Genomic DNA, 15,280 nt, shown 5'->3' with positions numbered 1-15,280 from the left:
CCAAAATATCCTAAAAACATTTTAGGATCAGAAAATTTAACATGCAAAAATTAATTTTGTGATATATCATAATAACACAAATTATACAAGTTTTATATGTTAATCTTTATAACTCGGAAAAACTTTTAACCGATTTGCATGCAAATAACCTTGTGCGCTCTGATACCACTTGTTAGAAATCTAGATCTCTTTATTTACCATATTATTATACGTCTCAAATTAATTTAGTCATAAAATTAACTATAGATCTTATGCATGCAAACAATATAAAATATAGAGAAGAAATCATTTTCTCACCATATGATTTTCGGATATATGGGCACAAGTGAGTTCTCCTACTCACTTGTTCTTGAGCTCTCCAAATGGAAGAACAAGGATTCAAATATAGAACCCCTGCCAAAAGCATATACCCAAGGAAAACTCATAATAACCAATATTATTTAGATCTAGTAATAATATTAGTTTTACTATAAAATTGACACAAAATAAATTGTATTTTTCTCTTGAAAATTTCGGTCAAGAGGGAGTATTTTGTGTGGTTTATTTCTCTAAAAATCTCATAAGATATAGAGAGCATATTTATTTTCTTTCTCTAGAAAATTATATCTTGAATGAATGAATGAATGGTAAGAAAAAGAACCTCTCCTTTTCTTTTCTTTTGGCCGAAAATATGGCTTGGGTAGGTTGCCCAATATTTTTTCATTTTTGCTCTTCACAAGAGACTAGGCATGCAAGCCTACAACCTAGGGTTATGATTGTGTCTCCATTTAAAAATAAACAACACAATATAAACAATACACTTCCACCCTTATTTTCGGTTTTAAGCATAAAATGGAGAATCCATTTTATTTTGTCATTTGTCAAATTTGTCACATGTAACATGTTACATGACATGTCACAATGTAATGTATTTTTAACATATTAAAAATCAACATACTCATAAAATATGTCATTTACAAAATCGACTAGTAATTCGTAATTACTCGTACCAAAAATGTTTCCAAATTATAAACTACAACATTCTGTATTTATAATAATTTATTCATTCCGTTTCAATTGTTTCTGTAAACAATAATTTCATCTAAGTAATAAAAAAATTCGATTACTTAGACCGTGTCTCATTTAATCATATTTACAATAAGATACGTAAATTATACTCACAAAATCATCCGTCAATTTTAAGCAATTTAATTAACTCGTATCGGTATACGATTAATTACATAATCAATTAAGAGTATTTCCCTATAGGTATGACCTAAGGGGATCAACTGATCACCACCGTCGCACGACAGTAATGTCAAACTCTAGTTAGCCAATCATTACCGATATGTGTGGACCAGTTGACTGTAAAATATTACATCTCACATGTATTCTTAAAATGAGATTTAATAATGATATTTAAATTATGTGATCGCACTATTGTTGAGGACACATTTCCCAACAAACATGCCACACTATATCCACTTTATATCTTCACTCCATTTCCATATACTCCAAATCATGATACTTCACCTTTTATAAGCATACATACATTCACTCTACACACACCTACAAAGAACACGCATACACATAACGACCCTCTTGACACACCCCGTAGTGACAGGCTCAGAGTTGTAAGGGCCAAATTGCGGCCTTAGGATGTCTCCAAAGCCTTAGAGGTAGCTCCAAACAACTCCTACCCGGGTTCATTTTAGTTAGACACCCTATGTTCATTTTGTTCGTTGGTTTTAGGTTCTAAAATCATCTCTCTGATATCACTTTGTAACACCCCATAGACCAAGGTGCCTTACCAAGACCATCTTAGCATATTAAGGTGCTACCATCTCGGTTGCCTGAGGTAAAGTATATCAAATAGACCATCAAAGAACATTTATTAAAAGATATCAAAACTGTTTACGCAACATACAACCCAAAGTTAAACCAAAACTATTACAAACCAAAACAACCAAAAAGAAAATAAAGTTCATGCGACAGCGGAAGCTAGCTAAACGTAAGGTGATGACTCTGCCCTGTCCATATCCCGCGAGCTACATCCATATCCAATACCTTCTAAACCAGCTGCTCACCATCCCCGAATAGATCAACACAGTTTTGAAAATAATAACGGGGTCAATCAACTGCATTACCAAAATAAGAAATCACAGATACACAATCCAAACCAAAGTGTAGTAACCATCCTCCAAACTCCAATGGTAACTAGTAACCGACTGCACACCGAAGTGTGTAGCCCTGCCAGGCTCTCACCGTAATGGGAAACCCACACCGCTAATGGGGAACTGCGGCCTTGCCCACCTAAGTCCCGCTCATCGCAACGAGCGAACCCAAATCATTAGTGTGCACATCCCCCTTATGACGGGAGCCACAAGGGGCGAACTTGAGTGTGAAGACCATCTCCCGAAAATGGTTTCACTAACCAATAACCATAGATATCACAATCAACCACAATCACAATAATAATACTAATCAATCAACATTGTGTTCCATCTTAAAATCAATTATTCAATCAACTGAGTAGGGAAACCCTACCTTTTCGCAATCCAAGAACACACACAAGTAACCGCAAAAGCAAACCTCCATGAAACCGTCACCTACAAGTAATAATCACATACAATTACTAATTACCCCTCAATTAACCGATATAGTATGCCCAATTACCAAATCCCCCAATTTTCCCAAATTAGGGTTTACATAACTATAAAAATAACAATAAATCAACAAGGATAAGACACTTACTACTGCGATTGACGCGGAATAAGATGCTAAAAGTCAAGATCTAACAACCTTCGCCTTGGAGATGATTATAATGATTAGAGAGACAGTGTACGTAGTTTATGTTTGAGAAAAGTGATTAAGAAATGATTAGAAACTGTTAGTATGCCTTTATATACTTCTCCAATTATTTTAATCCAAACGGCAGAAAACTAACCCATCAGACCGGGTACTAGGCTGAGTATGACCTACTCAACCGATTTCCTCAATACTCGGCCGAGTGCACCCAAAACAGTAGCCTGTTTAAAAGCACTCGACAACTTACTCGACCAAGTATGGCCTACTCGACCGAGTAAGCTGAGACCAGAAAACAATAGTATTACAGACCCACCATCACGGTTAGAGCCACCATTGTTGTTCCCCTGACTCCCCTGATTATTCCACAGTCCAACCATGTGATTACTTGCCATACTCTTGAGTCGGCGTATGGCAATTGTTCCCCTGATACAGCCTTTGGTACCCTCCTCCACCTCCGAAGCTCTTGTACTCAAACTTCTTGTGGCCAGTTCCGCCCTAGTTGTAACATTGCAACCCCATGCTATCACTCACGCTCCGACCTCCTCTCCCTCCATATCGTGATCCTTCACCATAGTTAGATCCTTCTGAGTAATACTTTGCTTAGCTGTAGTTACCTCGCTTATAGTTCGAGTGACCGCCACCTTCGTTATCTGCCTTACAATTGTCACTCACCTTTCCCTTAGCCTCCTTGGCCATGTTTACCAGCCGTTCAGCATGTCCTGCCCTTACATAAATCTCTTTCAAATAAATGAGTACCCTAGCTGATAACTTCTCTAGAATTTTCGGCGTCAACCCCTTCTCAAATTGAACGTCCAAAATCTGTTGGCTCAAATGTATCTCCTCGACATAGGTGGACAACTCATTAAACTTGTTGTAGTAGTCGGCCACAGTCATGTCATCATTCATAACAAAAGAATCAAATTCGGCCCTCAATTGACTCCGAATATGCTCCCTCGGGGATGAACTCATCCCTCATTTTACCCCGGAAATCCTCCCAAGGATACGCCGCCTCACCCTGCCTCTTTTAGTAATCCCTCATAGCCACTCACTTTCGATACCACCACACCCCAGCCTGACCTGCCAAGTACAAAGCAGCCTGGACTAGTTTCACGATGTCCGGATAGTTAACTACCTCGAAGGTGATCTCCATTTCACGTATCCAGCTATCATGTAGATCTGGTGCACTAGTTCCCTTATACTTAGTGGGACGATGGCGGACGATAGCAGTGTAGATAGAGGATGCATCTACTACCACCTCTATCCCCTTCCCCGCATTTTTAAGGGCTTCACTGAGCGCATCATTCTGCTCGATCATCCTTGCTATCTCATCGATAGAAATACTAGCGGCTCTCGTAGCAGTTGCTGATCTCTTTGGCGGCATTTTGAGCTTTAATAACAAAATAAATGTAAGCAAATAGCCTACGACCCAAAATAATAATACGCCTGCCAAAGGGGATACTCGGTCGAGTATAAGGAAGCCACTCGACCGAGTAACCCTCACTCGGTCGAGTACACATCTTAGTCGACCGAGTGCACCTCTTCCAGAAGCCGACTTAAAAATCACAAAATATATACCCTGGCACTCGATTGAGTAACCAATACTCGATCGAGTACCCCGGTCTCAGTCGAGTTCCCTGGTCCCACTTAATCGAGTCATGCAAAACAGGCCTCCTTACATATGTCCCGACACCATATAATACACAACTCCTATATCACATGTTCTCATATTCACATTTCTTCACTCCAAATCTCAAGTATATGACTCCACATTACTCCATACATGCATACATCCATTTTTATGAGCTAACACATTATACAACTTTCACAACATATATCACATGGCATACATCCTACCCCACTCTCATAACTCCCCCGTAGTTACCGACTCGAGATCATAAAGGCCGTGGTACGATTTGAGGACATCTCCAAATCTTTGCGGTAGCTCCTACCAATCCCTGCTCGGGCTCATTTTATTATAAACCCTACGTTCATTTGGTTCATTGATTTTAGGTTCCAAAATCGTCGCTCTAATACCACTTTGTAACACCCTCATTTACCAATGAGCCTTTGGCAAGACCTTCCCTAGTCAACACGGGTATTACCAACTTGGTTACCCGAGCTAGTACATATTAAATAGACCATCCAAGTACAGTTTAACAATACTTATTAAAATAAAAGTAGTAATAATACGACTACAAGTCCTCAAATCCAAAACAACTCATAAAATGAAATGTAATCAACTGTCTAATAGACTCAACGGAAGCTACAAATAGAACGACTCGTCAGGTGCCCAATCCAATCGCGCACATAAGCTCAATCATCAACACCGGCTAGACTCACGACTCCCCATTTGCCGTAAATATCAAATGGTTCACCACAGTTTTGAAAACATACGAATGTCAGTACAACTATACAAGTAATCATAAACAATGAATCATTCAAATATAATTCAACATTAGCAAACCGTTCCAATCTCCATCAACCCCAAACTCCATAGTAACCTGTGTCCGAGTCACAGCGTGGACACTACTGGCTCTCATCGCAGCGAGTAGCCTGGTTCCCATCGTAACAGGTAACCAAGCCCTGCCAATTTCAGACCGCAACACTGAACATCAAAACTCCCGCTCATTGCAACGAGCGAACCTAGATCATTAATGTGAACATTCCGCTTTTGACGGGAGTCACAAGGAGCAATACATAGGGGTGAAGTCAGTCTTCCGACATTGCTTCACAAACTCAACCACAACCTCCATCGCCATCATCAACACAATAATATTCATGATACACCAATACTCATGTAATCATATAAACAATAATCTTACAATTAACTATACAACTTCATTGAGTAGGGAAACCCTACCTTATTCGCAAATCCAACACAAGTACGTAAAGCAACTAGAACTGTTCCTCTACGAAGTCGTCACCTACATGAACAATGCAACTATAATTACTACAACAATCTCTGTAACAATTACCATCAAAACTCCCCCAATTCACCCAAATTAGGGTTAGGTCAAATACAACATAAATAAGAAACAAAGATCAAGACTTACAATACAATGGACTCGAAGAAAAGTGAAATCCCGAATGCAAAAGACCAAATCCTTGCTACATGATCAGGAGGGTGATTAGAGAGAGTTTTAGAAATGATTAGGGTAAAATAACGTTTTAAAACTAATAGAAATGATTTATAAACCCTCCCTAATCACCTACGTCAAATCGCGGAAAAAAAACACTCCCCAGATCCGCCCCTCGGTCGAGTGTCAGAACCCACTCGGCCGAGTGACACCTACTCGGTCGAGTGCCAAACCCACTCGACCGAGTGCACCAAGACCGGTAGGCTCGAAAACTCACAAAATTCTCCAAACACCCACTCGATCAACCGTGCAAGTAAGACGCACTCGGTCGAGTGACTCCCGTTCTCGACCGAGTGCCACAATACAGAAATGCGGAGTATTACAATTGCACTCTACATGTTTGAAGAAATGTGTGATTGACCACTTTGCATGTTTCATTGTTGTTTATACATATCTATAAGATCGAGAGCCTTAGATGTTGTTAGAATTTGCATGATTGTTGACAAATTGACCTAGTGTACGCGAGAGCTAGCTAGTATCGGTCTATGAAGGGTCGTTAGATAAAGAGACTCGTCTCATGGACCAATTAGAACCCCAATCGACTAAGACTTGACTCATAGATTCCCTAGTCGTCAGTCACCCTATATGAACGTATTCACCATAATTTTCCCCCCTTTATTAATCTTATTCCAATTTTACCACTTCCTTGCTTTACCTTACATCTATTTGATTTCAAGCAATTATAGACTTTTATTATGACAAATCCAAATTATGACAAATCCGCACAACTAGACTTTGATTTCAAGGAATCATAGACATCCTCCATCCTTAAGGTTCGACCTTGACTTATCATTCTGCTAGGTAAAGTATAAATGTGTGTGATTGCAAATGAATGACCTATCACTAAACCTTCAGACAAACACGCTCCTCACTCCGTTCATTGTGTTTTTCTGGGGTAATGATTCCGTTTACAAAGGTTACCTATGCCTTGAGTAGTAGAACTGACAAACCTAACCTGACCCGATAAGGTTTGACTCGAGACCCAAAAATAACGAAATTGTCTGGCCAATTATGATCCGAAACCCGAGTGACTTGACCCGAACCAGAGTTGACCCAGACTAAAAACCTCGCGACCGGTAATTGACCAGATCCAAATTAATCTGAAGTGACCTAAAATAATCTGAAATTATATGTATTAAGTCATATTAATATTATATACATAAAAATAAAGGGTTTATTGGTTGAAAGGATCCTTATTAAATGATGAATTTGGTAAGATAACTTTTTTTAGTCACATTAGTAGTTATAAAAGTGTTTTAACCGTTAACCCGACAAAAAATGACCCATCATTAAAAATGAACCTACCTGAAATGATCTCACATAAAGTGACCCAAACCTAAAATGACTTATAATCCAAAATTACCCGACACAACCTGAAATGCATGGTAAATTTCAAATTACATGATCCAAGTTAATCCAACTTAATTGACCCATTTGTTGTTAGATATTTGTGTATGTACGAAAAAGGAATTGAAAATAAAACTGCACCGAATCGACTCCGCTTTCCTAATAGAATAATTCGACCCTTAAGAGTGCCTGGCTATAATCGAACTTTCTACTGAGATAAGATGGTGCTCTCTGATTTTTGGCATAAAAATCAGAGACGTAATATAGAAAATATTTTGTGTAGAATGTTAAACGTTCTTTTGATGCAGTAGAAGATTATTCGAACGAAAACTATTCCGCAATCCCGTAAATAATTATACGAGCGTACAACTCCGTACTTCCCGAACTCGCATTATATTATTTAGAAATTACACATCAATGAACCGACCTTAATTACGCCAAATAAACCAGTAATTACTCTTAAATCACCAATATTTGTCATCTCCAACCTTGTCCCTACAATAGATCGTGTCTACTTTAGTCAAAATGTTCTACTCGAGTTGCATTTATGACTCCTCTGTTACCTCTAGTTATGATGAATGAGTCTATAATAAATGATTATAGACATCGAGAAAACAGAAATCGGTCCCTATTATTATTTTGTCCTATGTTCACTGGGTAAAAATAGCTACTTCTAAAGTAAATATTGCAAACTATATGACATAAGTGTTAGAATAATTAATAATATTCGTATGGCCTATGTGTTTCGGGTTTTTATAAAAGTTAAATTCACATTATTATTACGAGACTTTAATATAAAAGACGGTATCGTGATGGATCGGTCCCGATTAATGTAATTAAAGTTCGGGAATTATTATTCCCTCTTACCTTACCCTAATAAGTCGTCTTTCACGAAAAGGTACGATCGGGTTTGTTTTTGCGAAAAGGTACGTAGCCCATTATATAAATAAGAGGATCTACGTACAGAAATTATGATACAGAAACAATTCATCGACAGAATATACAAACATACGTACATTGAAAATGAAAGACAGTTTCTTCCTCCATCATTAAGAAACATCAAGGAAAGGGTTAAGGAGGAGAATCAATCGTCACATACTTCTTGTTGAATTGATTGCGTCTGTAAGACATGGACCAAGGTTAGTCCTTTATTCCGTCTATTGATTGTATTAGGGTTGAATTAATTCAAGTCTATATTGATTCTTGGGACTGATTTCATCATTGAAATCGTAAAATATATCTTACATTTGGTATCAGAGAAATTATAGATTTGATTAATTTACCCATTAAAAGTTATGGCAAATTTAATTGTACTTGCGTGATGCTTCCGCTGCTTAATTGTACTAAGAAGAATTCGTCATTAATTTTATCACGCTTGTCTTTATCATACTTAAGCATTAATTATCCTTTTTGGTCGTATCCCTGTTTTATCACAACATGCCATTTATTGTTTGTTTACTGGGTTTATGATAGCCTAGTATATATATATGCACCTTTTCTTCCGCTGATAAAGACAAGCGCAGATTGTACTTGCAATTTATTGTTTGTTTACTGGGTTTATGATAGCCTAGTTTTTTAACAATAATGAAATTGCATTATTAAGCATTGTTTGTTGATCAGTAGGGTTTGTTTTCTTCCGCTGCATTGCTAAGGCCTTTATTTTGGCATGTTGTCCTCTTATTATGGCCTGTTATTTGTTTGTTAATGGAATAGAATAACAAGTGCATTTTGATTTGTCACTTATAAAGGCATGTACAGACAAATGAGAAAATATGTGTGCTATTTCTTTACACTGCACATTTAAGATTTCTATGGACCATGATAGTTTTTGGTCATTCATTGTTTTTCGTTTTGCATACAAACAAAGAAATATGTGATATGTGCTATCAAAGAAATAAGTCCACTGAATTGCTTTTCATGTTTATGTATGACAACTACAAGCATTAATCTGGAAAACTTGATATTCACATGTTGATATATGTGATAATGTCTCATTTTAAAGATAAGGATCCGTAAGATTATAACCAAATTTAACCCAAATTGTTGGTGGGATTTAATTCTCACATAAGGGAGGGCTTAGTGATTTAATGGGTAAATTCATGTTATGAATTGTTAACATATTAAGATAATATATTTACCATTAACTTTAAATGTTTATTTTGTATATATTACATGTTAGTCACCAAAGTGGCCTTGTTATATTGCATTTAAACATTTGAAATTAAAGTTTTTTTTTTTAATTGATCATGATTAAAAGGGATGTATAAATGACATTACAGATAGATTGATCAATTATTTTTTGTCATCTATATTTTGGGAGATCACCCAAAGGTGGGTCATTAAATATAGTTGATGATATAAAAGGATTAATTACTCATAAATTGGGTCTAATAGTATGTATATCCAAAGATAGCATTCTTATTTGATTCATGTATGTTATACTTAATTGTTAAAGTATATATTAACATCAATAATGGCTACTTGTATTTAAGTGTTGCCCAAAGGTCATTTAAATACATGTATGAAAGTTTACATGATTTTATTTGAATCTGTATGATAGTTTTTCAAAGCACTAATAGATAAACATGTATAAATGTTTGCAGCATCTCCAAATATGTTTGCATCTGCTGACTCTTTTGTAAAGTTTAATGGGCTTAACTATGATGAGTGGGCATTAAAGATCCAGTATACACTGGGTATAATGGCTTTGGACATTACCATCCCGACGGATGAGGTGCCAACAAAAATTACACCGAGAGCCCGGCCGAAAAGTGTCATTATCAGGCTTGGGAGAAATCTAACAGGTTGGGTTTACACCTCATGAGGATGACAATGGCTGATAACATTAAGCCCTCCACGCCTAAAACAGAGAAAGCAAGGGAATTCATGCTCAAAGTAAAGGAGTGTTCACAATGGATTTAATGATAAGTCAATTGTTGGTAGTTTAATGAGTGAGTCGACTACTAAAAGGTTTGACTGGTCTCACCCGATTCATGATCATGTAACACACATGTCTAACCTGGCAGCAAAGTTGAAGACTTTGGGGATGGACGTAAGTGATACTTTCTTGGTACAATTCATCATTAACTCTCTACCTTATGAGTTTGGCCAGTTTCAGGTGAACTATAACACCATAAAAGATAAATGGAACTATCAAGAGTTAAAAGCCATGCTTATACAGGAGGAGGGGAGATTAAAGAAGATGAAAGATGAAGCTGTTCATTTCTTGAGTCATGATGGTGCCAGCAGCAGCAAGGCTAAACCGAGTAAGAAGGGTAAGAATGGTAAGAAGGGAAAGTCTTTCTTTAAAGGACCTGAAAGTGCGATCCAGAAAGAAAAGAAGTGTCACTTCTGCAAGAAACCTGGACACTTCAAGAAGGATTGTCCTAAAAGGAAGGCATGGTTCGAAAAGAAAGGTAAACATTATAGTTTTGTTTGCTTTGAATCAAATCTTATAGAAGTACCTAGTAATACTTGGTGGTTAGATTCTGGTGCAACTACTCATATTTCTCACATTAAACAGGGATATCGTATGATCCAGCCCATAAGAGGAGCTGAACAGTTTGTATCCATGGGAAACAGGATGAAAGCACGTATTGAGGGCATTGGGACTTACAGATTAATCTTAGACATCGGTTGTCATATAGATCTTCTGATTGTCTCTATGTACCGATTGTGCTCGAAATCTTGTATCATTAAGTAGATTGGATAATTTAGGTTTTAACTTTAAGTTTGGACATGGTGTATTTTCTTTGTACCGTAATGAATACTTTTATGGTAGTGGTACTTTGATTGATTCACTTTATAGGTTCAATCTTGATGTTAAATTTTCTGATTCCCTATTTATTGTTGAGAGTCAAGGTATTAAACGTAGTGCATCGAATGAAAAATCAGCTTACTTGTGGCATCAAAGGCTAGGTCACATATCCAAAGAAAGGTTAACGAGGTTGGTAAAAGATGAAATTCTACCTCAATTGGATTTTAGTAACTTAGATGTGTGTGTAGACTGCATTAAAGGTAAGCAGACTAAACATACAAGAAAGAAATCGCTCTACAAGGAGCTCTCACCTTTAGAAATTATACACACCGATATTTGTGGACCTTTTGACACTCCATCTTGGAGTGGTGAAAAGTACTTTATCACTTTTATAGATGATTTCTCGCGGTATGGTTTCACTTATTTGTTGCATGAAAATGCTCATTCTGTGGATGTCCTTGAGATATTCATAAATGAGGTGGAAAGGCAGCTAGAAAAGAGAGTGAAAATTGTGAGATCGGATAGAGGTGGTGAGTTTTATGGAAGGTTCACTGAAAATGGACAATGTCCTGGTCCATTTGCAAAGCTACTTGAAAGTAGGGGTATTTGTGCACAATATACAATGCCCGGTACACCTCAGCAGAACGGTGTTGCTGAAAGGCGGAACCGTACTTTAATGGAAATGTTTAGGAGCATGCTAAGTAATTGTTCTTTACCTCTTTCACTATGGATTTATGCATTAAAGACAGCAACCTATGTTTTAAATCGGGTTCCTAGTAAAGCAGTTCCTAAGACTCCTTATGAACTGTGGACGGGAAGGAAACCGAGTTTAAGACATCTTCGAGTTTGGGGTTGCCCAGCTGAACTAAGGTTGTATAACCCAAATGAAAAGAAGCTAGATCCTAGGACAGTCAGTGGTTATTTCATTGGCTATCCTGAAAAGTCAAAGGGGTATAGATTTTCTTTGTCCTAATCACAAAGACGAGAATAGTAGAGACTGGAAATGCTAGATTCATTGAGAACGGTCAAACTAGTGGGAGCATTGAACCACGAAATGTGGACATTAAAGAAATTCAGGTTGAAGTTTCTTCTCCTGAAGTTGCACGTGAAATTGTTGTACCAATCGTGTCGTCACAGTCAAATGACATAATGAGACAACAACGAAATGAAGTGCAAGACCCACAAAATGACAATAACAATGATGATCAAGTCAGAATTCAAGGGGAGAATAATATGTCACGTGAACAGTCAAGGCAACCTGTAAGGCAAAGAAGGGTAGTCAATGTTCCAGAGGAACAATTAAGGCGATCTATAAGAGAAAGAAGATCAGCCATCCCAGATGACTACGAGACATATAATGTTGAATGTGACTTGAGCATTAGTGAGGATCCCGTCTCATTCCGTAAGGCCATGGAAAGTGATAATTCTGAAAAGTGGTTAATTGTCATGAAAGAGGAGATGAAATCTATGGATGACAACAAAGTATGGGACTTAGTAGTGTTACCTGAGGGTTCTAAGGCCGTTGGGTCGAAATGGGTCTATAAGACCAAAAGGGACTCTAAAGGTAACATTGAAAGGTATAAGGCTCGACTTGTTGCCAAAGGTTTTACTCAGAAAGACGGTATTGACTATAAAGAAACTTTCTCTCCGGTATCAAAGAAAGATTCTTTAAGAATTGTCTTGGCTTTGGTAGCTCATTATGATCTAGAGCTTCACCAAATGGATGTAAAAACCGCTTTTCTAAACGGTGAGCTTGAGGAAGAAGTATATATGGACCAACCCGAGGGATTTGCATCCCCGGGTAATGAAGATAAGGTGTGTAGGCTGAGGAAGTCGATATATGGACTAAAACAAGCTTCTAGACAATGGTATTTAAAGTTTAATGATACCATCACGTCATATGGGTTTGTAGAGATTACCGTCGATCGGTGTATCTACATTAAGATCAGTAGGAGCAGATTTGTTATTTTAGTCTTATATGTTGATGATATTTTACTTGCTGCGAATGATCTAGACATGCTGCGTGATGTAAAGAAATATCTATCTAAGAATTTTGAAATGAAAGATATGGGTGAGGCATCCTATGTGATCGGAATTGAAATTTTCCGTGATAGATCACAAGGATTGTTAGGGTTGTCTCAGAAAGCTTACATTGACAAAGTTTTAGAGAGATATAGAATGAATGAATGCTCCGCAGGGATAGTTCCTATACAGAAAGGGGACAAATTTAGTAAAATGCAATGTCCCCGTAATGAGCTGGAACGAAAAGAGATGGAGAGAATTCCCTATGCATCTGTGGTTGGGAGTTTGAACTATGTTCGGACATGTACTCGACAGGATATCGACTTTCTTTGTTGGAATGTTGGGTCGGTACCAAAGTAATCCCGGGATGGACCACTGGAAAGCTGCAAAGAAGGTCCTTAGGTACTTACAAGGCACTAAGGAGCTCATGCTTACTTATAGGAGATCCGATCATCTTGAAGTGATTGGTTATTGATTGATTATGCCGGATGTGTTGATAGTAGAAAATCAACATTTGGCTACTTGTTCCTTTTAGCTGAAGGGGCAGTATCATGGAAAAGTGGGAAGCAGTCTGTCATTGCTACTTCTACTATGGAAGCCGAATTTGTGGCATGCTTTGAGGCCACTATTCATGCATTGTGGTTGCGAAACTTTATCTCGGGACTTGGGATTGTCGATAGTATAGCCAAGCCGCTGAGAATTTATTGTGACAATTCTGCAGCCGTCTTCTTCTCTAAGAACGATAAATACTCCAAGGGTGCTAAACACATGGAATTAAAGTTTTTATCGGTCAAAGAGGAGGTACAGAAGCAAAGAGTGTCATTTGAGCATATAAGAACGGATAAAATGGTGGCAGATCCATTAACTAAGGGATTACCACCCAAGGCGTTCATTGGCCATGTAGAACGCATGGGTGTTGTATCAAAGGCCTTGTTATTATAAAGTTAATATGCTTGTAATAAATATGACATCTAGAATTCACTTATAGTATTGTTTCTGTTATAATAGACATGTTAATCATTATAGTATATGTATACATTACGCTTATTGGATTACATGTGACTTATGTGAGAATGAATGTTCTTCTCAAATTAAAGATTTACCTAGATTTGGAATTGATTTGTGATACATGGAAGGAATCATGTCGATTAATAAATGACGTGTGACCGCCATGATCCAATTAGTTCCATTTCGATTAAGGATATGACAGTTAGTGACTTTAACATAAAAGTGCACATTATAGTTATTAAACCATTAAGTCAACACAAAGGCCAAGTGGGAGAATGTTAGAATAATTAATAATATTCGTATGGCCTATGTGTTTCGGGTTTTTATAAAAGTTAAATTCACATTATTATTACGAGACTTTAATATAAAAGACGGTATCGTGATGGATCGGTCCCGATTAATGTAATTAAAGTTCGGGAATTATTATTCCCTCTTACCTTACCCTAATAAGTCGTCTTTCACGAAAAGGTACGATCGGGTTTGTTTTTGCGAAAAGGTACGTAGCCCATTATATAAATAAGAGGATCTACGTACAGAAATTATGATACAGAAACAATTCATCGACAGAATATACAAACATACGTACATTGAAAATGAAAGACAGTTTCTTCCTCCATCATTAAGAAACATCAAGGAAAGGGTTAAGGAGGAGAATCAATCGTCACATACTTCTTGTTGAATTGATTGCGTCTGTAAGACATGGACCAAGGTTAGTCCTTTATTCCGTCTATTGATTGTATTAGGGTTGAATTAATTCAAGTCTATATTGATTCTTGGGACTGATTTCATCATTGAAATCGTAAAGTATATCTTACAATAAGACCAAAATTAGCTCAAAGATAGTAAACTCGTGCAACACATTGCCTCATACTTCCTCTTATTCACAATAAACTTCCCTATTTTCTTTTCCGTCTATTCACAATAACTTCCCTATTTTCTTTTTTGGTAAATGTTTGTGTGGTCCAAATTTAATTATATGGCGGGGTAGTGTATTTGTGTGGTCCAAATTTAATTATATGGTGGGGTAGTGTGTTTCCTTAATTTTTGTGTCAAAATGAAAGGGAAGGCTTATTGTAAATAGAAGGAAGTCTATGTTAAAAATTACTTGGACTTGTTTTCTTTTGCACACCCTCGACATCTATTTACTCTCCCATATTTAGTTTTTGGCACATCTTTTGTTCCTCCAATTTAATAACTTTCCTTAAATAACAAAAATTAGCAT

At 37.2% G+C, this 15,280-nt stretch overlaps 1 long non-coding RNA gene across 1 annotated transcript; it reads left to right on the top strand.

Moving 5' to 3' along the window:
* The first annotated feature begins 8,244 nt into the window (after positions 1-8,244).
* On the top strand, positions 8,245-11,070 carry LOC141627184 (uncharacterized). Its single transcript, XR_012536735.1, has 3 exons — positions 8,245-8,410; positions 9,875-10,687; positions 10,795-11,070. It is a non-coding gene; the product is annotated as an uncharacterized LOC141627184 (long non-coding RNA).
* Positions 11,071-15,280: the final 4,210 nt, after the last annotated feature.

Source organism: Silene latifolia, chromosome Y (assembly GCF_048544455.1).
Source record: "Silene latifolia isolate original U9 population chromosome Y, ASM4854445v1, whole genome shotgun sequence".
In the NCBI taxonomy this organism is placed as follows: Eukaryota; Viridiplantae; Streptophyta; class Magnoliopsida; order Caryophyllales; family Caryophyllaceae; genus Silene; species Silene latifolia.
This window is presented reverse-complemented; position numbering and strand designations above follow the sequence as displayed.